This window comes from Gallus gallus, chromosome 3 (genome assembly GCF_016699485.2).
Source record: "Gallus gallus isolate bGalGal1 chromosome 3, bGalGal1.mat.broiler.GRCg7b, whole genome shotgun sequence".
In the NCBI taxonomy this organism is placed as follows: Eukaryota; Metazoa; Chordata; class Aves; order Galliformes; family Phasianidae; genus Gallus; species Gallus gallus.
Window position 1 is genome coordinate 105,706,228 of NC_052534.1, and position 25,421 is coordinate 105,731,648.

Below are 25,421 nucleotides of genomic sequence, written 5' to 3' on the forward strand. Positions count from 1 at the left end.
TTGCCAGTAGTTTTGGGGATGAGCAAAACCATATTTGGGTCAATAAACTGCTTGTGAAAAATAGTCAGTGCTAGTAACAGCTTTCAGTCGCTAATGATCTGGGACACACTGGGGGAGGAGGAAAGCTGCATGTCTCATTACCCATCCTCTGAGCCATCTGGTCTCTCACGGTTTATTTGTAACCACTGTCCTAATCTCCCTTAACTACATTGTTGCTGAAATACTTAAATTACCCTTTTAGGTTCTGTGGTTCTCCAAAGGTAATGACGTATTCTGGTTATGTATAGTTTTATAAACAAAGCATAATGCAATCATTTAATGAATTTTTCTAGAATTTTATTCTTAATAAAATCTGTGGCAGTGCAACTTGACATACTGAGTGTGATCCATAATATTACATCTTAAAACCTTCTACCCCGTTTCTTTCCTTCTTATGTTCTTTCTTTCCAATATCTAGCTAAAATAAGAAACACTAATTGGGCATCTGTGAACAAGGGAACAGACATTTCTGTTCCTCGTGCCTTTTTACTACCAGGCCATATCCTCAGACATCCCAGCATCTTGCGCAAAACTTTCACTGCTTTTATAGACTTATTTTCTCCTGCCATCATGATCTAGTTTTCCTGTGCAGGATGCTGAGAGTTCATTATCTTTGCTCTTTGGATTCCAGCTGGAGCTGCACCGGGTCCAAGCCTGAATTAGTATTTTGGAGAAAAACGTTCTTGTGCTTTATGCCCGTGTGTCCATTCTTATGTTGACTTTTCAATTACAGTTTCATGACATGCTCTAGCCCTTGCTTCACTTTATGCCCAGCAATAGGGTGTATTATTAACAGCACTTCTTGTGCCCATGGGGTCTTCACGGTACTTTATTTAAGCAAATGAGATGCCTTTGCCTATCACTGAAATGCAGCTACTCACACTGCAGAGCCTGGCAGCTGCTCCAAGAGCACGAGCAGTGCCAGGCCACTACTTTTGTGGCATAAAGAAAGGAGGAAAAAAGCAATCCATATTCACTCAAAACTGCAGGGAGAATGTAAACCATCCAAACGTTAGTACTTAAACTGGAATTGGGCCAGCATTCCAGATTAATTACTCCTCTCTTGTGAAGCATACTGTGAGATACCTGAGGGACAAGAACAGTCAGAGTCTCAGCAGGACTGAGAATTTAGCTTTATCCCGTACGTGTAGTTGTCCCACTGGGGCTGGGAGATGTGTAGTAGAGATGTGTTTTACCTGTTCTGCACCAAGAGCACCCTGGGGCTAACAAGTGACTGAATCCTATGAAATCTGATAGGACTGTCTGAGGTTAGGAGTGTGGTCTAAAAAACATTCCACAAGGCTTGTGGAGTCTGCAGGTGGTCAGGTCTTGGTACTGTATCCTGTGGAAGGGAGGAGAAAGAGGTTAAAAAAGTTTTGCCAGAAGGACTGTAGCCTTCTGGCAAGGAAAAGATGTAAGTTTGGTCCTCCCCTTAGACTGTTATTCCCTTGAAGAGGAACGGATGTTTTTCTGAGGTTTATTTCAGGCCATGGAAGTATGCCATAGGGCTGTGCACTAGCTGGCTCTGAAACTCCTTAATACCTGCTCAAAATGACTCGGTGTAATCTACAGCAGAGATGAAACATTAATGTGTTGGAAGTGAGAAAAGCTTGCAAGGGAGATGAGAAGCAGAATTTGGTCCAGACAAGGAAAAATGATTAAGTGGAGACTATTCAAACAGAGAAGAGGGCATGAAGGAGTGATAGCATCCACGGCATTAGATTGCAGCTGCAGAGAGACCTGGGCAGGCTCAATGCCTATGCCAACTTCATGAAGTTCAACAAGGCCAAGTGCAAGGTCCTGCACCTTGGTTGGGGGACATAGAATGGCTTGAGAGCAGCCCTGAGGAGAAGGATTTGGGGGTGTCTGTTGATAAGCTCAAGATGAGCCAGCAATGTGTGCTTGCAGCCCAGAAGGCCAGCCGTATCCTGGGTTGGTTGCATCAAGAGAAGTGTGACCAGCAGGTTGAGGGAGATGATTCTGTCCCTCTGCTCTTCTGGGACCCCACCTGGAGTACTGCATCCGGTTCTGGGGCCCCCAGCATCAAAAGGACATTGAGCTGTTGGAACAGGTCCAGAGGAGGGTCATGAAGCTGGAGAGAGACTTTTTATAAAGGCAGGTAGCAACAGGACAAGGGGTAATGGCTATTGAAGAGGGTAGATTTTGACATAGATATCAGGAAGAAATTCTTCACAGTGACGGTGATGAGGCACTGGAACAGGTTGCCTAGAGAAGTTGTGGGTGTCCCCACCCTGGAGGTGTTCAAGGTCAGGCTGGATGGGCTGGAAAAGATAAAATACTGTTTTTGAGAGCCTTAGAGTACCTACCCTTCCATCCTTGCTCCCTGCTTGTGGGATTGCATTTCAGTGTCTAACAACAGGTGGACTTGCTCCCCCTCTCACCCTCACCGTTTTTCCATCTCAGGATAAAAGTTAGTTTCTCCTCGCATGCTTTACACATGTGTAAATGACTGTTAAAAAAGTGCAGAGTGGTGGAAAAGTGGTTCCTCGCAGTTTTGAAGTGCTCATGTTTTATTAAAGCAGAGATTCCTGGAGATACGCCACAGTTGCCACCCTTCCTTCTCCTATGGAGATAAACCTGTTTCTTCTCTCAGATCCCCCAGTCCCCCACAAGCTGCCAGGTTTTGTGTTTTGGGGTGAGACTTGGTACCCATAGATATGAAGGCCTTTGTGGGGCCCTAATATATCTGTAAAATGAAAGTGCATAAAGTAATAAACAAGAAGTACTAAAGCTGCTGGAGTTGGCTTTCTTGTAGGATGATGGCTGCCACCATTCCTTGCCTTTGTTGCCCCCTTTATTTCCCCACTGCTTTGTTGTTGGTTTTTTTTTTTTTTTTTTCCCTAATTCCTTTGCTTCAGTCGCCATTTTTTGCATGGTATGTTTGGTACTTGTCTGCATAAATTTGATGTTGCTGCCCTTATAAGTGCTGTTGGCATTGTAAATGCCGTTAAGAAGTTAAAACCAGGAATGATATTCTCCATCATTTTTGTCCAGACTGAGTGATAATTTGTAGCATTAATCCAAAAGGTCCAGTTTGGATCGAGAGGCAACTTGGTAATGAAATCCCATCTGCAGTGGTCTGGCAGTACTCATAAGCAGGGCCTGCACTGTATCAGCACCCCAGAACACAGTGGTTTGCATAACCCCTTCTGCCAGCAGCCATCTGGACATCTCTGCAGGGGATCAGTGCCAACCTTTACAGTCCCCATGGTGGTTTCATCACAGGGCTGAACTCCCTGTGTGTACCCTCAGTCTTGCAGGGGTGCTGGGGCATGGCTGGAGCCAACTCGATGTGTTGCCTGGGGTGTGTTTGCCTACGCAAGCGCTGTGTGGGGCACTGAGAGGACACACACCCATCATGGCGGCTCCTCGCTGAGGAGAGCAAAGAGGGCAGCACGTGCCCACCTTTAGGCGGGAAAAACGCCTCCCCGCAGTGCGCATGCGCGGAGTCCGGCGAGCCCCCTCTGGATGGGAGGGCGGCGATGCTCCGCCTCCTGCGGCACTTCGGCTCTTCTCGGTAGTTTCCGGAGAGAAGTCTCCTCCTTCGCCGTCCTGGCCCCCGCCCCTTCAGCCCTTCGGCTATCTCCGTCAGCGGTTCGGCTCTCTCCGTTCACCCTTCGGAACAGGCCGTTAAGTTCCGCCGTCACTTCGGCAACTTCCGCCACTTCGGTCGGAAATGGCCGAAGACGTGAGAGATCCAGCGGTTTAGGGTAGAAGACCGGCCGGCTTTTCGGAACAAACCAACTGCGCCCGGACGTGGGGGGGGGGGAGCAGGGGAGGGCAGCCGGAGGGGGAAGACAAGGCAGAGGCTGTGGCTCCCCCCCCAGCCACTCGCAGCGGGCGCCGGCACCGCGGCTCCGCCTGGAGGGTGAAGCGAGGGCGCCGAGAGGTAGGCTGGAGCGTACCACGCGGCGGGGGGAGCGGCGGGGGGAGCTCGTGTGACCGAGGGGGTGGTACGGCCCGGGGGGAGCCCCCTCGCGTTCCCTGAGGGAAAGGCCGGGCGGGGTCCCTCGGGGCTGAGGGAGAAGGTGGGGGTCCCACGGGGGGCCGGGACCACCCCCCGCAGCTCGGACCTCGGTGATGGGGGGGCTGCGCTGGGCTGAAGCTGCGAGGGGGCTTAAAACAGCCCCTCGTCCCGCCGTGCCTCGTGGGGCCGCCGCATCCCAGCAGCTCCCGCCCGCTGCCCCCGTCCTGAGGTGGGTCTGGGGGCTCGAGGCCTAGCGCCCTGCTCAGCCTCCTCCCCTCGAGTTCTTTGCTGAAGTTGAGCTTTGTGCTGTTTTTTTTCCCCCTCCAATTTATCTTATCCTTCAGCGTTCCCCGCTGCTTTCGACCTTAAAAACATCGGGTTCCTTCCTTAATCAAAAAAAAAAAAGCGTGGGCTAACACATTAGTGCCCAACCCCTGGCTATGCCCTGAGCCAAACGGTTTTGCAGCTGGAAGTCGTTCAGTGGGTGCTCAGGATGCACGGAGGAGCAAAGCATCCTCTCCAGGAGCGCCGTTCTGCTGCTGCGTGTGTTAGAAGCCAAGCAGTGAGTGCATCTCCCTGGTTGGTTTCTGGTCTCTTGTTGCTTATGCATGCATCTGATAAGTGTGCGTCGATACCCTGATATGATAGCTTGGCTTCAACACTTCTGGGTTTCAGTAGGGCAAGCTTGGTATCTGTAAGAAGGAGATGAAATAACTTTGTTTCCTGAGTCGGGTGTCGTGGGCAGGTTGCTCTGACGGATATTTCTGCTTTTGTGGAGAAATCTATGTGAGATGTCAAAGTCTGACGCACGCGTTGCAAATGTGCTTTGATTGATATTTCTGTTGTAATTGAGATAATGAGGCTCTTGGCACACTGGGTGTGTTTTGGGGCTTTAGTAGGTAGTAAATAATCCTAAACTTCTTTCTATGCAAAGGGAGCATCAGAAGTGAACCAGGGTCTGAATTTGGGGTGATGGGAGAAGTGTTCACCCCCGCAAAGCCCCCTGGCTTCACATACCATCTGAGGGTCCTGCTGTTACACGTGGCTTTACCCACATTCACTTAATGGCTTTGTGATGCCTCTGTTTTTTCAGTTTTCATTCCAGAAACCGGAGTTTGCATCAGTTCAGCTCAGTGTTAAGAGATTCTGGAGCAGGGGTAATGGGCTGTCTTCATTTGAGCGTGGCACAGCCAAATTCTTCTGGCAGCTCAGCTGGGGTACTGACAGTTCTTGAACTTCTTGATGTCTCTTTGCAGAAGGGAAGTCCAAAAGAGTTTTCTGATATTCTCTCATTTTGCAAGTGGAGACTGTTAGCTCTCATGTTTGTTTGCATGCGAGGATGGCTTTTGGCAGTTGTCAAATCAGAGCAGAAGCAGCAAATGTGCAAAACAAGAAAACCACAGTTGTTGAAATGCCGTCGTTTAGGCTGTTTCTCAGTGGTACACGGCAGAATTGGAAGGCTGTTTTTGTGCTGTTAAGGTGGGATGGGAAAGATCATCTTCCTCTGGGTGTTTGTAGCATGTCACTGTTCAGACACGGGTTTGAACGCTGTTTGATATATTACTAGTGCTTGCTTGCATGTGGGGAGCCAGAGGCCACCTCAAATCTGCTTTCTGTGACTATTAAGTTTTGAAATCCCACAGCATCATCATCTTAATGTTTTTTGAGTTCACCTTTCTTTTTTCTTCTGGCTGTGTCTATTTGTTCTCTCTCCCTCACGATCTCTGCTGCCTGATTTTCCTCCCTGCTGTTTGACTCCTGTCACCTTCCCCTCTTTCCTCAGGGCATTCCTTCTCCTTCCCATAACAGTTCCAGCAGGCTGGGAGATGCAGCTAACCAGATGTGCCAGCTATTTGAAGCCAAGATCATAGTGGTCAGATGTCAGTTGGTTCCTAGTCCAGAGGCAATTTTTCTACTTTGGAAAAACCCCACAAAATACAGAACTGGGAAGGACTACCCAATCACTGGATCATGACTCCTCACCAGCGGAGAGGTTTTCCCTGTGCTTGTTGTCTCATTTCCCTACCTGTTATGTGTGCTAAATACCCCTTTTTGGGTCACGCACAGACTGAAGCAGTTCCTAACACTGGGGTTTTAACCCAGCCTGGAATTTTTGTGTTACTGTAATGAATGAATCCTAACCCAAATGGAGGTCCTTATGACCTAACCACTCAGCAAGCAAAATACATGGGGTCTGTGAAAAAAACAAGTGATGTCCATGTGCGTATTCAGGCATGGGGCGTTTCAGTACAGTTAGTTGTATCTCTGCTGGAATGCAGCTGCTGGGGCAGCATTTACATGGGATTTGAGGCACGCAGCTGGGCCAGACAGTTGTCCGTACAACCCCTGTTGTGCTTGCTGGGCTATGGCTGCTCTGAGTATGCTTGTAGCACTGTGGTTGCAATTTAGACATATCCTCAAAAGCAGAGCCCACAATTTTCTTCTCGGAGAAGACTTTATAGTGCTGTTTACTGGTGATTGTCGTGGTTGAGTTGGCTCCTGCAGCTGAGATGTCTGATTCTCAGATGCAAATAAGGTGGATATTGCCTGAAAAGAGGTGCAAAGCCAGTTTGAGGTTTTGGGGTTTGGGTAAGAAGGATGAAGACAGGAGTGCATATAGCTCTATGGCTCACAGCTAATTGATCCCTATCTGACCTGGGGTGTAGGAAGCCCTGAGCGCTGGCCAACCAGTAAATAGGTGTTATTATGCAGCAATCACAGGCCCAGTTCTGAAGCACAGATTGCAATCCTGTTTTTGTGAAATCATTGCTGTTAGCTAATTGATGTCTGCTACCAGCAGGAGCCATTTAGAGGATTGACTAATCTTTCAGAAATGTATTTGAAAGGGCATTTTGTAGCTTTTTGCTTGGCTTGCTGGACATTTCCTACAGGACTGTGACGATTTTAAAGCAAGTTTCAATACATATTTTTAAATTCAGCATTTGCTGGCAGAGTTGGATCTACCTCTGCTTTTATGTAAGGAGTGCACAGGTGTGCTGTGCTCCCTCTGCTGGCATCTGCCCCTGCTAACTGGCAGTGGCTGGTGGTGGCTTTTCAGGGCTGTGTGGCATTTGCAGTGACTACAAAGCGATCTGTCCCTTGTTGGTCACAGTGAGTGAAATACAGAAAACTGAGACTCGTCAATGAAGCAAATTTAAGCTTTTCTGGTTGTCCAGGGGAAGGGAACCCGAAGACTCCCACTAATGACAATGACTTAATAACCTTGTGCTAATGACTTAGCAGAAGGGGAATGGTTTTAAACTGCAACAGCAGAGGTTTAGATTAGATATTAGGAGGAAGTTTTTCACCCAGAGGGTGGTGACGCACTGAACAGGTTGCCCAAGGAGGCTGTGGATGCCCCATCCCTGGAGGCATTCAAGGCCAGGCTGGATGTGGCTCTGGGCAGCCTGGTCTGCTGGTTGGCGTCCCTGCACGTAGCAGGGGGGTTGAAACCAGATGATCACTGTGGTCCTTTTCAACTCAGGCTGTTCAATGACTACATATAGTTTGATGTAAAGGAGTTTCTTTCACCCTTATCATCACTTCCTTAGATAGTTGTGATGTCACTGCATGGAGTTGGCTGAGTGTCTTTTTCTGCCTGTCCCCTCCCCTGCATGAGTTTTGATGAATTAAGGAAACCTCTGTCATTTTGCTACAGATGCAAACATACTGAGGGCAGTATGAGAACATGGAGTTAACCCATGAATGCAGGAAACCCTCTCAAGTTTCTTCTAATACAAAATGCTAACAACATTTCTCTCTGTACAGGTAACACTTCTTTTTTTTTCCTGCATAGTTTCCAACTGGTTAACCTTTTACCTGTCTTGTTTCATAAAATGCCTTCCCCATGATTCAGAATACTAAGAGATATCTTCTTATCTGACATTCTTCTCGGGGATGCTGGCAACACACGTAGCCTGAGGATTGCTCCCCTTCCCGTTGCATTTTGGTTATGGCACTGCTGTGCTGAAGCACACGTCCTGACATCTGGCTCTGCAGGATGAGCTTTCTTACTGTTTCGTACTACTTTGTGTCACATGAAGGGATTGTGGAGCTGTGTAGTCATCTCAAATCTGCGCCAGTACGTTGGTCATCTCTGAATGTGTTTGAAAGTGAATTCTATGTGTTGGAATGCCAAAATGTCATCTAGAAGGAAACAAGTTGTTCCATGCATGTGTGGTTTCCCTGAGGGGGGATGCTTTATGACGGGCTGAGTACTTTCTAAGGCCAGTCAAAGAGAAGATGAATTCATTTGGCAGCTTACTGTGGTAATTGGACCCTTTGCTTATGTAAAGGCAGCACAATTAAAGCCATCAACACCCTCCATTACTTCGTGCCATCATCATAACCTAACTGCTTTGATTTTCCTCGTCTCATATGTGTCTGTACCACATCTTGGGTCCAGATTTGGGTGTGATGGAATAAGGCACACAACTGAATGTGGAGAGGATTATCTTCTCCTCCCTTGATTAAATGCCTTCACATTGTATGTAACACCAGAGCGCGTGGGGATGGGATTTGTACTCATCTTTCAGCGCTTCTGTTATAAGCATGAGGAAGTAATTATACTGCAGGTTTGCTCTATGCAGGCACCTAGTGGGAAATGATGTGTTCTGGACTGTGTTGGTGCTGCTGTATAGTACCACTGACGTGCAGATGACTTCTGGAAAAGGTTGGCATGAAAGCATTGGAGCTTGTGACAGGAAGAGCTGCCGATCAAGTGACGAGCTGAGAGCTGAGAGCAGAGCCCAGATCTGTGGAGCATGGGGTGAGCTGCTCTGTGGGTTTCTTTTGGAGGGTTCCTAAGGCCTTTGTGTCTGCAGGGGAACTTGCAAGGGTCTGTAAATAAAATAGACCAAAACTCTTTGGTCTAAGTGGATCGGTAACGTCACAGCCATGATGTGTGAGCAGCAGGTAGGCAGAAGGCAGCACAATCCTGCCTTCCTCTTTTTGAAGTAAGTTGCTGGTTGGATACGTGCGCTATGGGTGCCTATTGTCTAGAAATGCACTGTACATCTACTTTATGTCAGTGGGCACATTAACATCTTTCTCAGATTATTAATGAAGATAGCAGTCACATAACAGGTAGTTTTAAAAAACAACCGACCAAACAGGCACTGTTTAGGTAAGATATTTCTTTCCTTAGGCATCTCTTCTGGGAAGCCCTTGGGTAAATGAATCTGCCGCCTACCTTGTGTGCCTTGATTTTAATGTGGGCATTGAGGAGGAGCCAGCTATCAGAACCGTGGCCAGAGATGGATGTGTTGGGAAGCTGCCACTAATTACTGTGGTGTCTGACAATTCACTGGTGTTAAGCCTTCCCTTGCAAGTTCTCAGCCATGCACCCAGAAACAAAAAACAAAGGCGTGGAAAAAGGTGAGGTAACCTGGTCATGGGGAGAGGTAACCTGGTCATGGTCATGGTGTGCTGGGTGGTGGTTCTTTTGCTGCCCTTCCTAAAAGTAGAGCACACGGAACCTCTTTGATTTAATGCTGCTGGGCTGTATTGAAACACACTGCCATGTGTTATTGTTGATGTACATCTCAGAGTTATTAGCAGGAATTAAGACTTGATGCAAATAATAAAAGATGGAAAGAAATCTTGCCACCGCTTTCTCCCGTTTGCCCCCAGGGTTTGCTGACTTTGTTTTTACTTCGTGGCAGTGAAGAATAGCACTGAGTCTCTTGCAAGTGTCTCAGGGGTGCAGTTAGTTGGGAGCAGCAATTGAGCTGGAGCCGGCAGGTATCTCGAGGCTTTTGCACTGAAGCTCTCTCTTTTTCCTTAGGAATCAGCTCTGCTTTTTTTCTGCAAATGACTTTTAAAAATACAAGGACAACAGTCTTGATTAGAAAGGCCAAGCTACGCAATTATTTCTTCCTTGTGAAAGGAGGTGTCAGGGAGGAAGATGTTTTTCTCTCCGTTGTCTGCCTGCCTTGCTGAGCTCGTTTCAGCTGACATTACTCAGGCAGCAATGCCCAGAGCATCTTTTGGAGCAGTTCATACAGGTACAGCCTGGGCTCTGCGCTGACTTGCATCTTGGTATCATTCCATTGACTTGGAGGAGTGACAAGTAATCTCCAGACAGATCTCAAGTCTGTTTTAATATGCATCTCTTATACATAATACATGCGCAGCCACAGCGATCCTTTGGTTACTGCTGGAAGTGGCTATATTGGGCAGAGAAAGTGGCAGCTGTTTTACAAACGTAACAGAATGGGTTTTATAAAAAGAACCAAAGTGAATTTCCTCTTCCTAAAACTGATTGAAGCAGAAGTGGCACCGCAAGTATTTCTTGTGAGCTTCATGCTGCTACGCAGGGGTGTTTTATTTGCATGCATTGCTGTCCCTGTGCCTATTCTTAGCCTGGTTTACCAAAAGCTCGTGTGAGCGTATTGAGGCAGTGCAGTGCTAAGTCATCGTACTGTGAGTATTGGCTGTATGCTTGTGTGGAGCCTTCTGGGGAAAGAGAGGATTATACCAGAGCCCTTTGTCACCTTCCCTTTGTTCCAAGCTTCATTAATTTTCAGGAAGTAGAACTTGTCATTCCCATGGCATCCCAGTGCTGGAGCTAGGGAGGTGCTGGGTCAGAGCTGGTCTGTTCCTCAAAAGGCAAAGACCTCGAGGCAGCACAGAGAAAAGCTGGGTTTGCTTCTCCTTTGCTGCTGAATAGGAGAGTAGGGATGGGTGCCTGTTCCTTAGGGAGGGCAATGCCTGTGTATGCTTGACCTCTTCTGGCAGCAACAGGAGTAGCTGAGCACTGTAAAGCGTGGACATGTGTAGAGCAGGTATTGAGGTCATATCTGATGTCAGGGGCTTGCTCCCAGCCTCTTTTATCCTAATTGCAAATCCTGAGCCTGCTCAGGACCACGGAGGGTAATTTAGTGAATCTGTGGGACTTGTTATAAATGAACATGCTGAATGGACAAGAATGGCTCACTGTTGTGTATGTCTGTGAAGGTCATTGGAATAGGATGCTCATTTTTCAGTTCCTGCGTGCTGCTGGACAAAAGTTTTGTGCTGACGCATGCAGTCCCTGTTAATGGGGACTGAAGTCGCACTGAAAGAAGAAAATGCCCCATTCTGAAGGCTGCTTGGCAGGGAGACAGCTGGGAAGATGTGCTATTGGTGCACATCTTTGAGACGTGAGCACTTCTTTTTATTGCCTGACTTTTTATCCCGAGGCCTCTTTACCGTGTCTTCTGCTCTTCTATTATGAGAAGTGAAATTAATAACCTCCTTATTTCCCATACATGGCAAGGAATGTCTTCGTTCTGGCCTGAGTTTAACTGTGGATCAGATCTGTTTTGGGAGCTGCAATTGGCAAAAGCAGAGGGAGAAGAGGAAGCGAACACTTGTACAGCCTACTCACATTGAAATGCAATTTTAATGGTTCCCTGGTATTTGCACAATGACTGAACGTGGCTGTGTAATCCTCAGTGTTGTTACTCCTTCCATATCGTAACTAAAGCTGTAAAGATATCTTGTTAAATTGAGAAAAAGCATAGGCATATGTTGCTTTTAGTATTCGTTGTAGTAATTGTTTGCAGTGACCTTTTGCAATCTCAGAGTGAAAATTTGTTTGCTTGACATTCTCCCAAATCAGCTCCTGGCTATCTCCATATGGAACAGAGCGGAGTGGTTGTGTTGCTTGTTTCTTTTTTTAATTACATCCTGACAGCAAAGCCCATTCTTCTCTGTTTATTACAGTTCTGGCTGTTTCAAAGGGTAATTTACCTTTAACAGGACTTCCACAGATGGAGTTTTCTTGAACTTTGTTGATTTTTCTTTTCTTTTTGTGGAGTATTTTATTCTTAGAGCCCCCATTGCTTGTCCATTACTCAAAATAACCCTTTAATATTTTTTTAAATCTAAAACAAAATTTCTCACTGTACTCTTGAATATCTAAAGGCATGATGGTGACAGAGCTGTATTCCAAGCCTGTGCTGGTTTTAGAAGAAGAATCCTTCTTTTATGAAGTTTTAGTTGATAAAAATCTTGTTCCTTGCTTGGATGCCCTGCCTTGTGGTCACCGGCCAACGTGGGTTGGTATATATGAAACTGCCAAACATATCAGAGGGCCTCAATCTGCACAAGCTGTGTATCTATGTGTAAAACTTTCTCTTCTTGGGGATGAGACCAATGATTTCTCCTTTAGCTGTTTTCAAATGCTTTGCCTGGCATACTTCCACTTTCTGACATCTGACAGTTCTTGAGTTTGAAGAGCTGGAACACCAGCTTGTGTGAAACCTCTCAGATCAACTGGGTGCTTCAGTTTTCCAGTGCATCATGGTTTTCAAAGCTGCACCGAGAGAGCCTGTGAGAGCTTGGCCCTTCAGACTCACTGGAGAAAGCTCTGAGAAGCAAGTGTTGAAAAGCAGGTGCTGCAGAATTAGGGTTCTGCCAAGCTTTGAGAAACAAGATTGCACCAACAGATGTGTGGGGATCGAGGGAAAACAAGTCTACAAGTTGAACAAGAGAACAGGCGCTGGTGGTGCCTCCAGCAGCTCAGTTTGCAGCTGATCCTTCTCTGCCTCTCAGTGTGGCCCATTAAGGCGGTGTGGCATCTAGGAGTGGAATCTGCAGCTATTTAGGTAGATGGCAGAAATGGAAGGAAGGATCAGGTGAGCCCCCAACACCCGTCTCATCACCTGGGTGTCTGGCAGAGCTATGTGAGTTCAGCCCCCAGTAGATGATCCCTGTGGCTCCCTTTCTACTCGGGATGTTCTTTGATTCTGTTCTGTGATTCCATTATTTTGCACAGCATAATTTTGAAAAAAATGGGCTTTTCATCCTTGAATCTGAACAGATAGGCCTGAAGGGGCACTATATTTTCTGCTAAATTCTAGATAAAACCTTGTGTTTGAACTTGCAGAGCAGTTTAGGTGTGTGCTTCCCTGCAAAGAGCTTGATCCACCCCTTCATTTTGTTGAGTCTGTTAGGAAGAAATGATATTTTTTAAGCTGTGAACACAATAATTTAGCTTGGAAAAAAAAAAATCCTTGCAAATAGATGATGTAATGCCTTGTGTTTCAACAGTAGCTAATTTGCCACGGGATAACCTGGGTTAAATCTGTCAGGCTTTCCAATTCCCACATTCAGCAGAGCTTTGTTCTTTGTGCTTTCAAATGCATGATACGGATGTGTGTGTCCACTGCTGTCAGTGTGATTTCCTTCAGCTTTTCCAGCTGCAGTACATCTACAGGTGCAAGAAAAGTTCTGCTCATTAGTTGCTATATCCTTTTATATCTTTTTAATTTTTACACGGTGATGGGGCACAAAGCTACCTGAACTGCAGCACTACTACTTCTAGGTTTCTTTTGGTTTTGTGGGTGCATTTTTTTTGCCAAGTGAGGTAAGCTGCCCGCAGCAGTGCTGGGTGGGAGGCTGCATGTGGACAGACAGGCAAATAGAAATCATAGAATCACAGAACGGCCTGGGTTGAAAAGGACCACAATGATCATCTGGTTTCAATCCCCCTGCTATGTGCACGTCACCAACCACCAAATCAGGCTGCCCAGAGCCACATCCAGCCTGGCCTTGAATGCCTCCGGGACAGATATTAAACTCCGTTGCCATTTATAAGTGTATTAATTTAGGTCTCTGCCTGGCCATTGTTGAGCAGAGTTTCTGTTTGTGCAGAAGATACAGGAAACTTCAACCTCCTCTGCCTACAGTTGAAATGGCCACTGACTTCCTAAGTTGAGAGCAGTGGAGGGACAGTTGGAGAGGATCTGCAAGCACGTGGGTTGTTTTCCAAATGAAGCTGCTAACAAACAGCACAGAAAACCAAACCTGTTACATTATCTTTTGTTCAGCTTTGTTCCTGTGCTTACATCTGTCCTTCTCCCTGCTTTTTCCTTTCCCTGCTTTGTCAGGGGCCTGGGCCTATTGCCTGTTTATTTACTTGGTGTTTGGACTCCTCTCTCAGACTGTTAAGTACAATGCAGGGAACATTTAGTTCACACACACATAGCTTTGTTTGCAGTGTGCAGCCTTCTCTGCTGGTGGCAGCTCTGCCTTGGTAGTGCAGAGAAGGAGATTTGATCAAAAAAATGATTAATTTTGATTCCTGTCTCCCTGTGATGCTCTGTTTGTTGGGATTTTTCACTGACCTGTTCCTTTTACTCTTCGGTTTTGGCACTGCTCCCAAGGGCTCATGTAAGTAAAAACTTTGCCAGCCAGCAGGAAGAACTAGCACATGTAACAGGGTTAGAGGGATCCAGAAGCTTTTGTATTGGTCTTTAACCACAGAGGAGGGGAAGAATTTGCTCTTGGTTCTGTTTTATCTACATTTTTACGTTGAAAAGGGATGTATGTTGATCTTATTCATATGAAAACTGACACAATTTGGGTTAAACCTATTTCTTTGATATGTTGTTAAACCCATTTGGCATGCTGGGTGGTTTCAGCAGTCTTTATTCTTCTGGCCCGTGCTGGCACAAAGCTCAGAACTGCGCTGACGCTGTGCTTGGACTGGAGCTCGTGCTCTGGAAAACAATCATTGGGAGCGATGGCATCTGTGGAGAGATGTGGCTGACTCCCAGCATCGACGTCTGCTGGGATGTGCTTGTTTTGGACCACTGGGTTTTAGAAGCTTCTAAAAATTGTGGAAGGGGACTGTCTTGCAGTCAACAGTTTCTTATTTTTTTCCTGGTTTCTGTTGAAAACCAAGGCTGTGTACGAACTCAGCTGCCCTACAGCTGGCATTAATGGGATGTGTTGAAGTTGTGGGCTGGTACAGATGACAGGCCTTTAGGTGGATTGCCTTAGCAACCCCTCTTCTCTGAAAGATGGGACGTCCTCACTCACGCACAACGTTGCCCCCAGGAAAGCTGGTTGTTCCTCACAAGGTTTGGACTGAGCTCAGATCCTGCTTTTCCCTCACCTCCTTTTTGTGACAACAGGAGGTATCCAGTTGAAAGAATTCTGTGGTTACGAAGTGGCAAGTTTTTGTCCTCCAAATCCCAAGCAGCGTGTCCTGTTGTCTCTCATCCTCTGCTAAATCCGCTCTTGTGGGCACGATGTGCTGAATTTAAATAAATTCTAGTCCTTGCTAAATATCTGTCAAATATTGACTTAGTCTGTGGTGTGAGCTGACTAAGCTGAAGTTAATGGTGTAATTTGTGCTTGTTTTGCATGTGCGTATAGGCAGTTTCAATGTGGATGAGCAGGAGTGGAAATGAAGATGTTGCTTTGAATCTATTTCAAGGGGAGGAAAGAGGAGCCTGAGGCCTGCAGTGGCAGTAATGGAAGTAGAGGGGTTGCTAGTTAAAGGTGTTGTGTAAGGGTGATTAAAAAAAACATCTTCTTAATGAATGAGGCCAGGAGACAAAATTGAGGAGAGGCTGTTAATTGCGTGCTATTACAGATGTCTTGAAATGATCTCCTGCACTCTGGTTGGTTGCCATACCCCTGGGATAATCTTTCTTAATCTGCTGAAAAGGAGATCTAAAAAACAAGAGCCTGGCTAGGATTTCTGTGTAGATCAGCAGGCACAGTGCAGGTATCTGCTGGTTTCATTTCTTCTGTGGAAGCTTTGCCTTCTGTGAAGATAAGAGAATCCAGAAGGGCACCAAGGCCTCTCCTGCCCTTGGGCTGAGGTTGCATGGACAGCTCCACATGTTTGAGATGCTGCAGTAACGTGATGAAGTACTGGTGCATCCAAGCAGCTGAAGAAGTGGAGATGCAAAAGGATATCAAGTGGCATGAGTCCCTGGAATGAGCTGCTGGCAGAACTGAAGCCAAAACGTTCAATTTCCCTCATGTTTTGGAGCTATGGTGGAACCTGGCCTTCAGCCTCCTGGCAGGTTGGTCTCTTGGAGTCATCTCCAAGGGATCTGTTGTTGGCATAAGCGAGTTTTGGGACTCAACATGAAAAAGATGCAGCTTTAGGACTCTGAATCTGTTGGAAGCTTGGCAGCCCATGATTTGGACAGGCATACTCTGCTGGGTAAAAACTGGCTTGAGGGCAGGGCCCACAGTGTGGTCAAGAAAGTGAAATCCAACCTGTGGCTGGTCACAGCCCCAAAGTTCGGCTGAGGCCAGTGGCACGAAGTTCAAGACCAAATGACAGGTCCTGCACTTTGGTCACAACAACCACGTGTAATGCTGCAGACTTGGGGCAGAGTGGCTGGAAAGCTGCAGGGAGGAACAGGATCTGAAGGTGTTAGTTGACGCTCGGCTGGACATGAGCCAGCAGTGTGCCCAGGTAGACAGGGAGGCAAATGGCATCTAGGGTTGTGTCAGAAGTAGTGCAGCCAGTAGGAGAAGGGAGGTGATCATCCCCTGTACTCAGCTCTGGTGGGGCCTCACCTTGAGTGTTGTGTTCAGTGTTGAGCCCCTCGCTATAGGAAAGACAGTGAAGCATCTTTGGTGTTCAGAGAAGGGCAATAGATCTGTGAAGTGTCTGGAGCACAAATGTTATGGGGAGTGACTGAGGGAACAGGGATGGTTCAGTCTGGAGGAGGCTCAGGAGTGGCCTCAAATTGCAACAGGGGAGGTTCAGATTGGACATGAGGAGCAAAGAGTTGTCAGGCATTGGAACAGGCTGCCAGGGAGGTGGTGAATTCCCTGATCCCTGCAGGTGTTCAAGAAACATGGAGATGTAGTACTTAGGGACATGGATACATGGGCAATATTGGTGGTAGGTGGATGGTTGAACTAGACGATCATACAGGTCTTTTCCAACCTTAATGATTGTGTGAAATGATGAGCTGCTGCATGTTTGGTTATTTCTTCCTATTCTCTTTGAACCCCACAGCTTTTCAATGCAGTTTTGTTCCGGGTGGTGTCGTCTCTGTTGTGGCTTCCAGCATTAGGGAAGCTTTATGCCTACAATTGATCCTCTGTAGTTCAGAGAGCAAACATAATGCAGCAAATGCATTCTATGCTAAAATGTTTATCAAATTACTGTAAAGGTCTTAGATGGCTCAGTACAGTGCAATCCTGAATCTTTCCAAAATGGTCAGTCACCACTCTATTTGAAAGCTGTGCCTTTTTAAAGGACATGAAATAGAATCACAGAATCAGGGAGGTTGGAAAAGATCTCCAAGGTCATTCAGTCCAACCCCAGCCCACCCCACCGTGCCCACTGCCCGCATCCCTCAGTGCCACATCCCCACAGTTCTGGAGCACCTCCAGGGACAGTGACCCCACCACCTCCCTGGGCAGCTGTGCCACTGCAGTACTGCTCTTTTGGAGGAGAAATATTTCCTAATATCCAACCCCTGGCACAACTTAGGGCCATTACCTCTCATCCAAAAATAAGCTCTCCTTGGCACGTGCTCTTTGAGATAAGGGCTTGGATCCTCCATAGGCCAATGCAGAGCTGCTATACTGCATCTGAAAGTTCACAGCTGTTTTTAATTTTACTGTGTGTACTGAGGCAGGCATGAAGGACAGAGAGGGAAAGAAGTCTTAATTTAACTTTGTTTTTTTTTTTTTTGCTTGATTTAAGTAATTTGCGGAGTCACGTAACAAAATCTCTTATGATCTTATTTCTGTTAAGATTATAGTAATCTAGACTTGTTATTAATGCTGAAGGGCATTTTTGCCCCTGCATGTGTTGGATACTTATTGCATAACACAATTAGAAAAGATATCAAAGAAGATACTTCTCAGCCATGAGGCGGGCTGGGATCTGCCTTCTCCCAAACCTGAAGGTGAAGCATCAGTTGGCAAATGGCTGCAGGACTGCCAGGAACCTTTCAAATGTTTTCAAAGGTGTGTGACTGTTCCCTGCTGAAGGGGCCCTACATGGTGTGGGGCACTTAGCTGGCCCAGTTGTACACAGTCCTGACGTCTGGCTAGTGTTATTCAGCAAGCTGCTACCCAGTTCTTTCTTATAATGGAACACAGAATATCTGAAGTTGGAAAGCACCCATAAGGATCATCAAGTCCAGTGATAATGCCGTGACTTAGGGGAGGTTTAGGTTGGTTATTAGGAGGAAGTTTTTCACCCAGAGGGTGGTGACGCACTGAACAGGTTGCCCAAGGAGGCTGTGGATGCCCCATCCCTGGAGGCATTCAAGGCCAGGCTGGATGTGGCTCTGGGCAGCCTGGTCTGCTGGTTGGCGACCCTGCACATAGCAGGGGGTTGAAACCAGATGATCATTGTGGTCCTTTTCAACCCAGGCCATTCTCTGATTCTATGACTTGAAGCAACAGTTAAATGGCTGAGGAGCGTTTTGGAGATAGGTGTTGTGAATATGGATTAACTGAAGCTGTTTATTATCAGGGCTGCATTCCAAGCCTTGCTGTCTGTGCTAGCAATATTCAAGTCTTCCTGGCTTCTCCTGGCACGTGATGAAGTGCTTGCTGCCTGCCGTCTGCCTGTGATCCTCACTTTGGTAGGTGGGGACTCATTCATCTGCCAGGCAGTGGCTGCTGGCACACGCATTTGTCACCTGTGGCCACTCCTCTCACTGTGATGTGCTCTTTCCTCACTGCACCCAGAGTTTTGCTAATTGGAGGCAAGCACTGAAGGGACCGTGTTCATTGTTCAGCATCACGAGTGAGCTCTCTGCCTGAGTGCCCATTTCAGGCAGCTGCATGAGGCTCAGCAGCTTTGTCTGCCACCATCAGACAGATCTCTAGATAATCTAGCAAATCTCTTGATTATGAGGGTGGGAAATAATATGCTTTGATTTACAGATGTTGCTGCACAAAAAGTGCTTATGTGGAGTCTCTGAATGGCAGTATCTGGGTGTGTTTGGCATCCTTAATTTGAGTACATCCCTTTTCTGAACACATCCTGCATTTCTGCATGCTCTTCTGGACAGAGCACTCGTTAGCTTGCATCTGTAATGTGGATGGCCATGTACAGACAAGCAGATGATGAATAATTTTTCAGCAGTGTTTCAGGCCAACTTGAGGGATTTCTCTGGGTCAAGAGTCCTTGAAGTTAATGGTAAGAAATACAAAACAAGCACTTCATCCCCTCCCTCTTCAACCCTGCCTGTAAAATTAAGGCACACAGTAACGCCCTCTCTCATCCTTTCTGTTTGTTTTTTTTTTTTTTTTAATTAGCTCCTGTAACACCTTTGCTTTCTCTCCCTTACAAAGTTGCAGAAAAACTAGAAACCATTTTCAAGTGTCTGTACCTGTATATGCAGGCAGGGCGTCCTTGGCACTGCTCCCTGTGTCCCGGCTCCCCGTTCTCGAGGCAGTGTGTGGAACTGACTGCACCAAGCACGATGCTGCCGAGGAAGGGCACTGACAAATGGTTCCAGCCTATGCTGAACCGCCATAGGGAGGTAAAGCACAGCCTGTGCTCCAGAGCAAGGGTCTTTGGAGGGGAGTAATAAAAGAGTAACCGTCCTCTGCATGCAGAGGATGCTGCTACTCCCAAGTGCTGTGTGTGAGAGGATCAAGACTGAGCAGTTGCAGGGCAGAGGAAGGCAACAAGCATGTGTTCCTCACATCTGCGGCTTGTGGTGGCTGCTCTGGTGAGAGCACACCAGCAGATGCAGTGGTGCAGAGGCTTATGCAGGATGTTGAACCGCTTACTTTCTTCTTTTGCCCTCTTTTGGCTGTAACCAGGCTCTCTTGATTACAGACAGGTATACAGAAGGTTAGGAAATGTTTTCGCAATCCCTTTAAGATGGAGCAAGTAGGAGAAAAGAGGTGCTGTGGGCTCTCTATACTGGCTGTGTGGTCAGCTTGGTCAGTAAATGACTGTGTTGAAACCAACTTGCCTGATAGGAAAGCTTAAATGTAACCATGGTATGCTGTGCAGGTATGCCACACTTTCCCTGGGACAAGGGAGAGGAGGGAGAGAATGGTGGAGTAGGAATGCTCCTGCAGGCTGGGCTTGGTTTGAAGAGCTAATGAACTTAGGGTATTAGTTTCTTTACTATTTAAGATGAGGACAGCATTTGAATGGGAGGCATTTAGGTCTTTTGTACAGATGTAGCTGTCTGTAGCTAAGCTGTTGCTTTTCTTTCCCTGAGGTCTGCTTTATAGTCAATGGAGAAAAGCAGCCGTTTGTGCAGGACAATTCATCTTGTCCTAAGTAGACATCTTGAACCAATCAAGTTTTATGTGCCCTAGAAGTGCCTGCTTCTTTTGCCAGCTACAGAGAGCCAGATCAGCTCGTTCACATGCAGCAGCAATTGTTCATGGCCAACCACATCTCACTGAATGAGAAGTGGCATGCACAAGGCCAGAATGGGAAGCTCGAGAGGCTGTGTGAGCTCCTCTGAGCTGCAGCTTCCTCCCTTTTGAAATAACAAAGAGGTGATGTGATCGCCGGATCCAGTTATGCTCTGTGGTGGCAGGTGGGGCTTTGTGGCCCATTTCTTCCCATTTCAAGGAGAGTCACGGTATGGTGATACCGATTGCTTTGAGGAAGTTGAAGGGTTTTTTCCCCACTCTCTTGATCCTGAAAAGATGGACCAGTTTGGAATGATCCAGCTGGATGGGGAGATGTCTCTGTTGCAAGCTTGGAAAAGGGCTTGTTATACTATCACAAAGAAGAAGGGAACAACATGAAGGGCTTTTCCCTGTGATTTTTGTATCTCTGGTCAGATGTTACTGGAGGAAATCACGCTGCAAATGTTTTAACTCTCCAACTAGAGCTGAGACCATACAAAGCAAACCCTCTGAGCCTGCAAGGGGGGGTTTTGTATAGGAATCAAGCTTATTGTCAGCTGTGGTGTTCAGACCCTTGGGAAATTGTGACCATTGTCTGGGCTATTATTGCTTAATAAAAGCTTTGCATTTCCTCATTCAGAGTCTCAGAAATCTGGTTCTCTGCTTTCAAAAATAACTCTGCGTGAGCTGCAATTGGAAGCATTCAGAGGAAATTCTTCAGCCATTTAAAACAAAGTGAAGGGAGGGGGAAAAAAGCCTTCCTTGAAGTGCTTTTACTTGTCAGCAGCGAGTGATTGTGTCTGAGTCGTGCTTCCGCTCCCTGGAGGAAACATCGGGATGAGAGCTTGCTTCTGTCCTGCCAGAGGTTTGTTTGCTGCAGCCTTGGAGGATTTGGAGGATTTGCTGAGGAGCCCTCATGTTGGTACAGGTGCAGTGAAAGCCTCCTCTTGGCACACGTCTGGTGTCTGGGTGTCTCCGGGCAGGTGATGGGACAGCTGCAACTGATGCCTTTGGCTTTGAGGCTGCTCCGGGAGGAAAAAGCTGTGCCACGTTGGCACCAAAGAATGTGCAGCACTTAGGGCACCCACTCCTTCCCACTTGGTGCTGGCATCTGGGTGCTGCCCAGGGCAGGCACTGGTGGGTCCCCAGCAGGGGACAGACACAGAGCCAGCACCCTTCACAGCTGGCCTCGCTGCTGGATGCTGGGCCGGGAGTTCTGCTGAACCAACCAGCGCTGGAGTGGGGGAGGAGGCAGGGAATGATCCAGCACGCAGGGGAGACTGTGCTGGGGGCTCTGCGGGGTGCAGCAGCCCTGAAGATGGTTCTCTGTAGTTTCTGCTCTTCCTGACTCCTGCTGTGAGGCTACGGCCCTGCGCAGAAGCCCTTGAACTATTTTGAAAATGCAGTTTTTTGAGGCTTGTTGCTTTCCTCGTGTGTGTGTTCTTTGGGTTTATTTTCCTTCCCCTTGTGTGGGAATAATTACGTTGCTTGTTTCTTATGCTCTGGCTTTGAAGAGGAGGAAGAATGTATTTGGGTTTGGTTTATTTTTTTTCCTCTCGCATCAGGCAGTGTGGTTTCTGCTCTTAAAACGTTCTGGACAGCAGTTGCTGCCCACGTAGAGCACAGAAATGTGTGTTTAGTGGTTGGGAGGCATGCTGGCTCTGGGTGTGCCGCCTTGCTTTGTTCAGTGCCAGCGTACAGGATTAGCCATAAGTTATCATCCCCATTAAGCCGGGGAGATGGCATTTACATTACTAGAAAGTTGTGCACTGTGCAGACCAGAGTATAAATACTTACATACACGGACATATACATATGTGGGATATGTACATAGGAAAGATGTTTTGAACTAAGAATTGGACGGGGTGATCCTTACGGGTCCCTTCCAGCTCAGGATGTTCTATGAACTGAGCCTTCCTTCGGAGCTGCAGGTTGCTTGCAGGGTGGAGGCCACAGCAGGGGGTGCATGGGATCATGCACAGTGCCATAGGAGGCGGTGGTGGGGAGGCTGACAGCTGGGGCACGGGCTCAGTTTTACCACCGAGATAGTAAATCTTCCACTGACTTGCCTTTTCATTGCACTGAGCAGCTTACAAGCTGTAATGAGGTATGAAAACACAAAGAGGAACACAGGAGTAACTGTGGGCTGTGACATGAACAGGCATTTGCTGCGTGAGAGCGTGGGGAAAAGTCACAGTCCTGCAGCAGCGGAATCCTTTCACCTTTGTGCAGATTGATGGTGATTTTCTGAGTCCTCACATACACCATTAACATTCCACGCTTGCATTTGGAGCATCTGCTGTGGTTTAGTTTGTAGCCCTGTGACTTACCCAGGCCATACGTTAAGAACACAGGTGCTCCCCCTTCTTTTTTTTTTTAACTTTTGTTTGGTTTTTTACCACTGGCATCTAAATATATCTAATAAAAATGCAGCCTGGGGCTCCTTAATGAGGCAGTAAGTCATTCCTGCTCCTGCTCTTTTTCAGAAGAAACCACCTCGCACACTGGTTTCTCTTTGTGTGAACTTCTGCTTTGCATTTCCACCCATTTATTGTAGCGTGAAGCCTCACACAAAAGGCAGCAAGAAAAGGCTCTGCTGCTCGGACCCTTTTGGTGTGAGTAAACCTGAACTCTTGCAAAGGGAAGCAGCGAGTCCACGGGTTGGGGTGAGATTCTCTGATTTTTGAACCTTTAATTTCTGGGAGGAAATGGCTCTGCTCCAGGAACAGCTCTGGTTTTCAAGCGCGCTGCTGCAGCAAATGGGCTGCGGTTGTGGTTTGACAGCTGAAGTCAGGAGATGCCTGTGAAATCAGATTATGGTGGTGGCTGTGCGTGAAATCTCGGGTGGCTGAGCAGCACTGTCCCCGATGCACCACGTTCCTGGAGCAGCATTCCCTGAGTCGCCGTGCCTGAACGCCTGTTTGCTTCGCAGTGCTGCTGCTTTCACCAGGACATCTGTTGCAGGGTTGGGCTGTGATCTGCAGCGCTGAGGTGTGTGAATGAGATGTACTTGTTTCAGAAGGGCTCCTTCCCTTTTTGGTTTTTTTCCTATTTTTTCTCTTCCCCCACAGCTCACAGTAGGCCTGCAACAACCTCCTGAGGTTCAACAAAGCCAAGTGTAGAGTCTGCACCTGAAGTCACAGCGGCCCCCGCTATCAATACAGGCTGGGGATGTAAGAATAGAGCGCAGCCCTGGTGAAAAGGTCCTGGGGGTAACGATGGATGGCAGCTGGACATGAGCCAGCACTGTGCCCTCTCTGTCCTGAATGCCAACTGTATCCTGGGCTGCATCCAAAGTAGTGTGGCCAGCAAGGCAAGGGGGGGGATCCTGCCTTTCTGTACTGTTCTGGTGAGGCCTCACCTGGAGCGCTGCATCCACATGTGGAGTCCTCAGTACAGGAGAGATGTGGACCCATTGGGAGTGTATCCAGAGAAGGGCTGCAAAAATAATTGATGGAATGGGACACCTCTCGTACGAGGAGAGGCTGAGAGAGCTGGGACTGTGCAGCCTGGAGAAGAGAAGGCTACAGACATACCTGAGAGTGGCCTTTCAGTACCTAAAAGAGGGCCGTAAGGAAGGAAGGGACAGACTCTTTATCCGGATTTGTTGTGACAGGGCGAGGGGAAATGGTTTCAAACTAAAATAGAGGAGATTTAGGTTGGATTTAAGGAAGATTTTTACAATTAGGATAGTGAGGCACTGGCACAGGTTGCCCGTGGAGGTGGTGGGTGCCTTGTCCCCTGCAGACAGCCAAGGTCAGGCTGGATGGGCTCTGAGCTGTCCCTTCTCATTGCAGGGAGTGGGACCGGGTGGCTTTTAAGTGTTCTTTCTAACTCAATTCTGTGATGATTCTAAATGGGCCTTGATGTGGTGACGGGCTGTAAGCTGGGGCTCCTTTTGCCAAAGATGGGTTACGTAGCTGTGCTGCTTCACCGTGGCTTTGGAGGAAGAGGAGGACGGATCCTTTGCAGCTCCGTGCTGTGATGGAGGACTGAAAGTCTGTGTCTTATTTTAGTGCCGAAAGCAATGGGTCTGTGAGTAATTGTTTAACCACGAGCTATGTCAAAGCAGCTGTGGAAAAAGAAGAGTTGACTGAGATTTCAGAGATGCCAGTCCTCATGAGAAGCTTCTGGGGGAAGGCAGGCAGGGCTGTGGTTTTGAATGTAATACCTCTTTTGACGAGCAGTCATACCCCAGCAGTCAGCTGTAGCCGGGCCGTGCTCAGGCTGAGGTGCTTTATTTACAGACTGCGCATTCATTCGTTCATGGACATTGAGGCCCAAGGATAAATCATTAACTGCAACACTGAGGCAGCAGCCAGGTGCCCGCTGAGCTGCATTCTCTCTCTGCTCCCCAGCACTGTGTGTCCGCTCGCTGCCTAATCCACAAAATCCAGCTGTTTGCCGAAGCGGTCTCTCAGTTATTAATGTTAATTAGCCAAGTTCTGCTCTGAATATTCCTGTGATATGCTCTTCCAAAACATACAAAGCGCTAAGCCCGTGTAACGAGCACGTCTGTAGCCATCGCTAATTGGCTGCCTCCCTCTGAGGACGTGTCCATCTCTGGGGAATGGGAGCTTTGGTGTTCTGCAGCCGGGGAGCCAGTCCCCTCTGGGCTCCCTCACAGACCTGTGCAGTAGTTACGTTGTTAGGTTTCTGGCCTTTGTTTTAGTCATTAGTTTCTCTTCTGTGCGTTCTGCTTAATAAACAGCGCCGTTTTTGATGTTATTTATTACCAAATTTGTCATTAGTGCGTTATTGTAATCAGTGCCGACGAAGCGCTCTGTTTCGTGTATCCTCCAGGTGGGGGCTGTGATTTAAGTGCTCTTCTGAAAAGCTTTTATGCCGTGAGAGAGGCGCTCCTCATGCTGGCAGCAGCTCTAAATCTCTGCCTCTGAATACCCATCCCGCAGCACCACCTCCTTCTTCCAGCTCTGTGCCAAGGAGAGTCACTTCCCCCCGCAAATGGTGCTCTTTGCTCTATAGGTAAACAGTAGGGCTGCAAAGGAGAATCAAGTTAGGCTTGAATTTTGATGTATGTTTGGGTTGAAGACGCGGTGTGAGCCCAGCGGGTGTTGTGTATTGACGACAAGGAGGGATGTTCTCTCAAAATAAGTACGCTTTGTCCTTAATTTTAGATTTTTGGTCTCATCCGGAAAACTCCTGGTTTTGCCATTTGATTATAATTTGCATTTAGATTGGCTGCCTGAAGGGGAGTCGCTCACGAGGGGAGATGGGGCTGAGTCCTGTGCAGATCTGACTGAGAGTAATGGCATTTACATAAAAACCATTAGCTCTGTTA

The 25,421-nt window shown here is 47.4% G+C and overlaps 1 protein-coding gene across 30 annotated transcripts in view; it reads left to right on the forward strand.

Moving 5' to 3' along the window:
* The window catches only part of EXTL3 (exostosin like glycosyltransferase 3), a 134,949-nt gene that overhangs the window by 16,544 nt on the left and 92,984 nt on the right, over positions 1-25,421 (forward strand). For 17 of the 30 annotated variants that reach the window (XR_005858631.2, XR_005858632.2, XM_046939446.1 and 14 more), the window contains exon 1: positions 3,719-3,949. The exons of 10 other annotated variants lie outside the window; for them this stretch is intronic. The gene's annotated coding sequence lies outside the window, so the exon portion shown is untranslated. Of the gene's footprint in view, positions 1-3,718; positions 3,950-20,921; positions 21,048-23,321; positions 25,106-25,421 lie in introns of those variants that run through there. 3 more of the 30 variants (XM_046939458.1, XM_046939450.1, XM_046939449.1) reach the window with 2 other exon arrangements.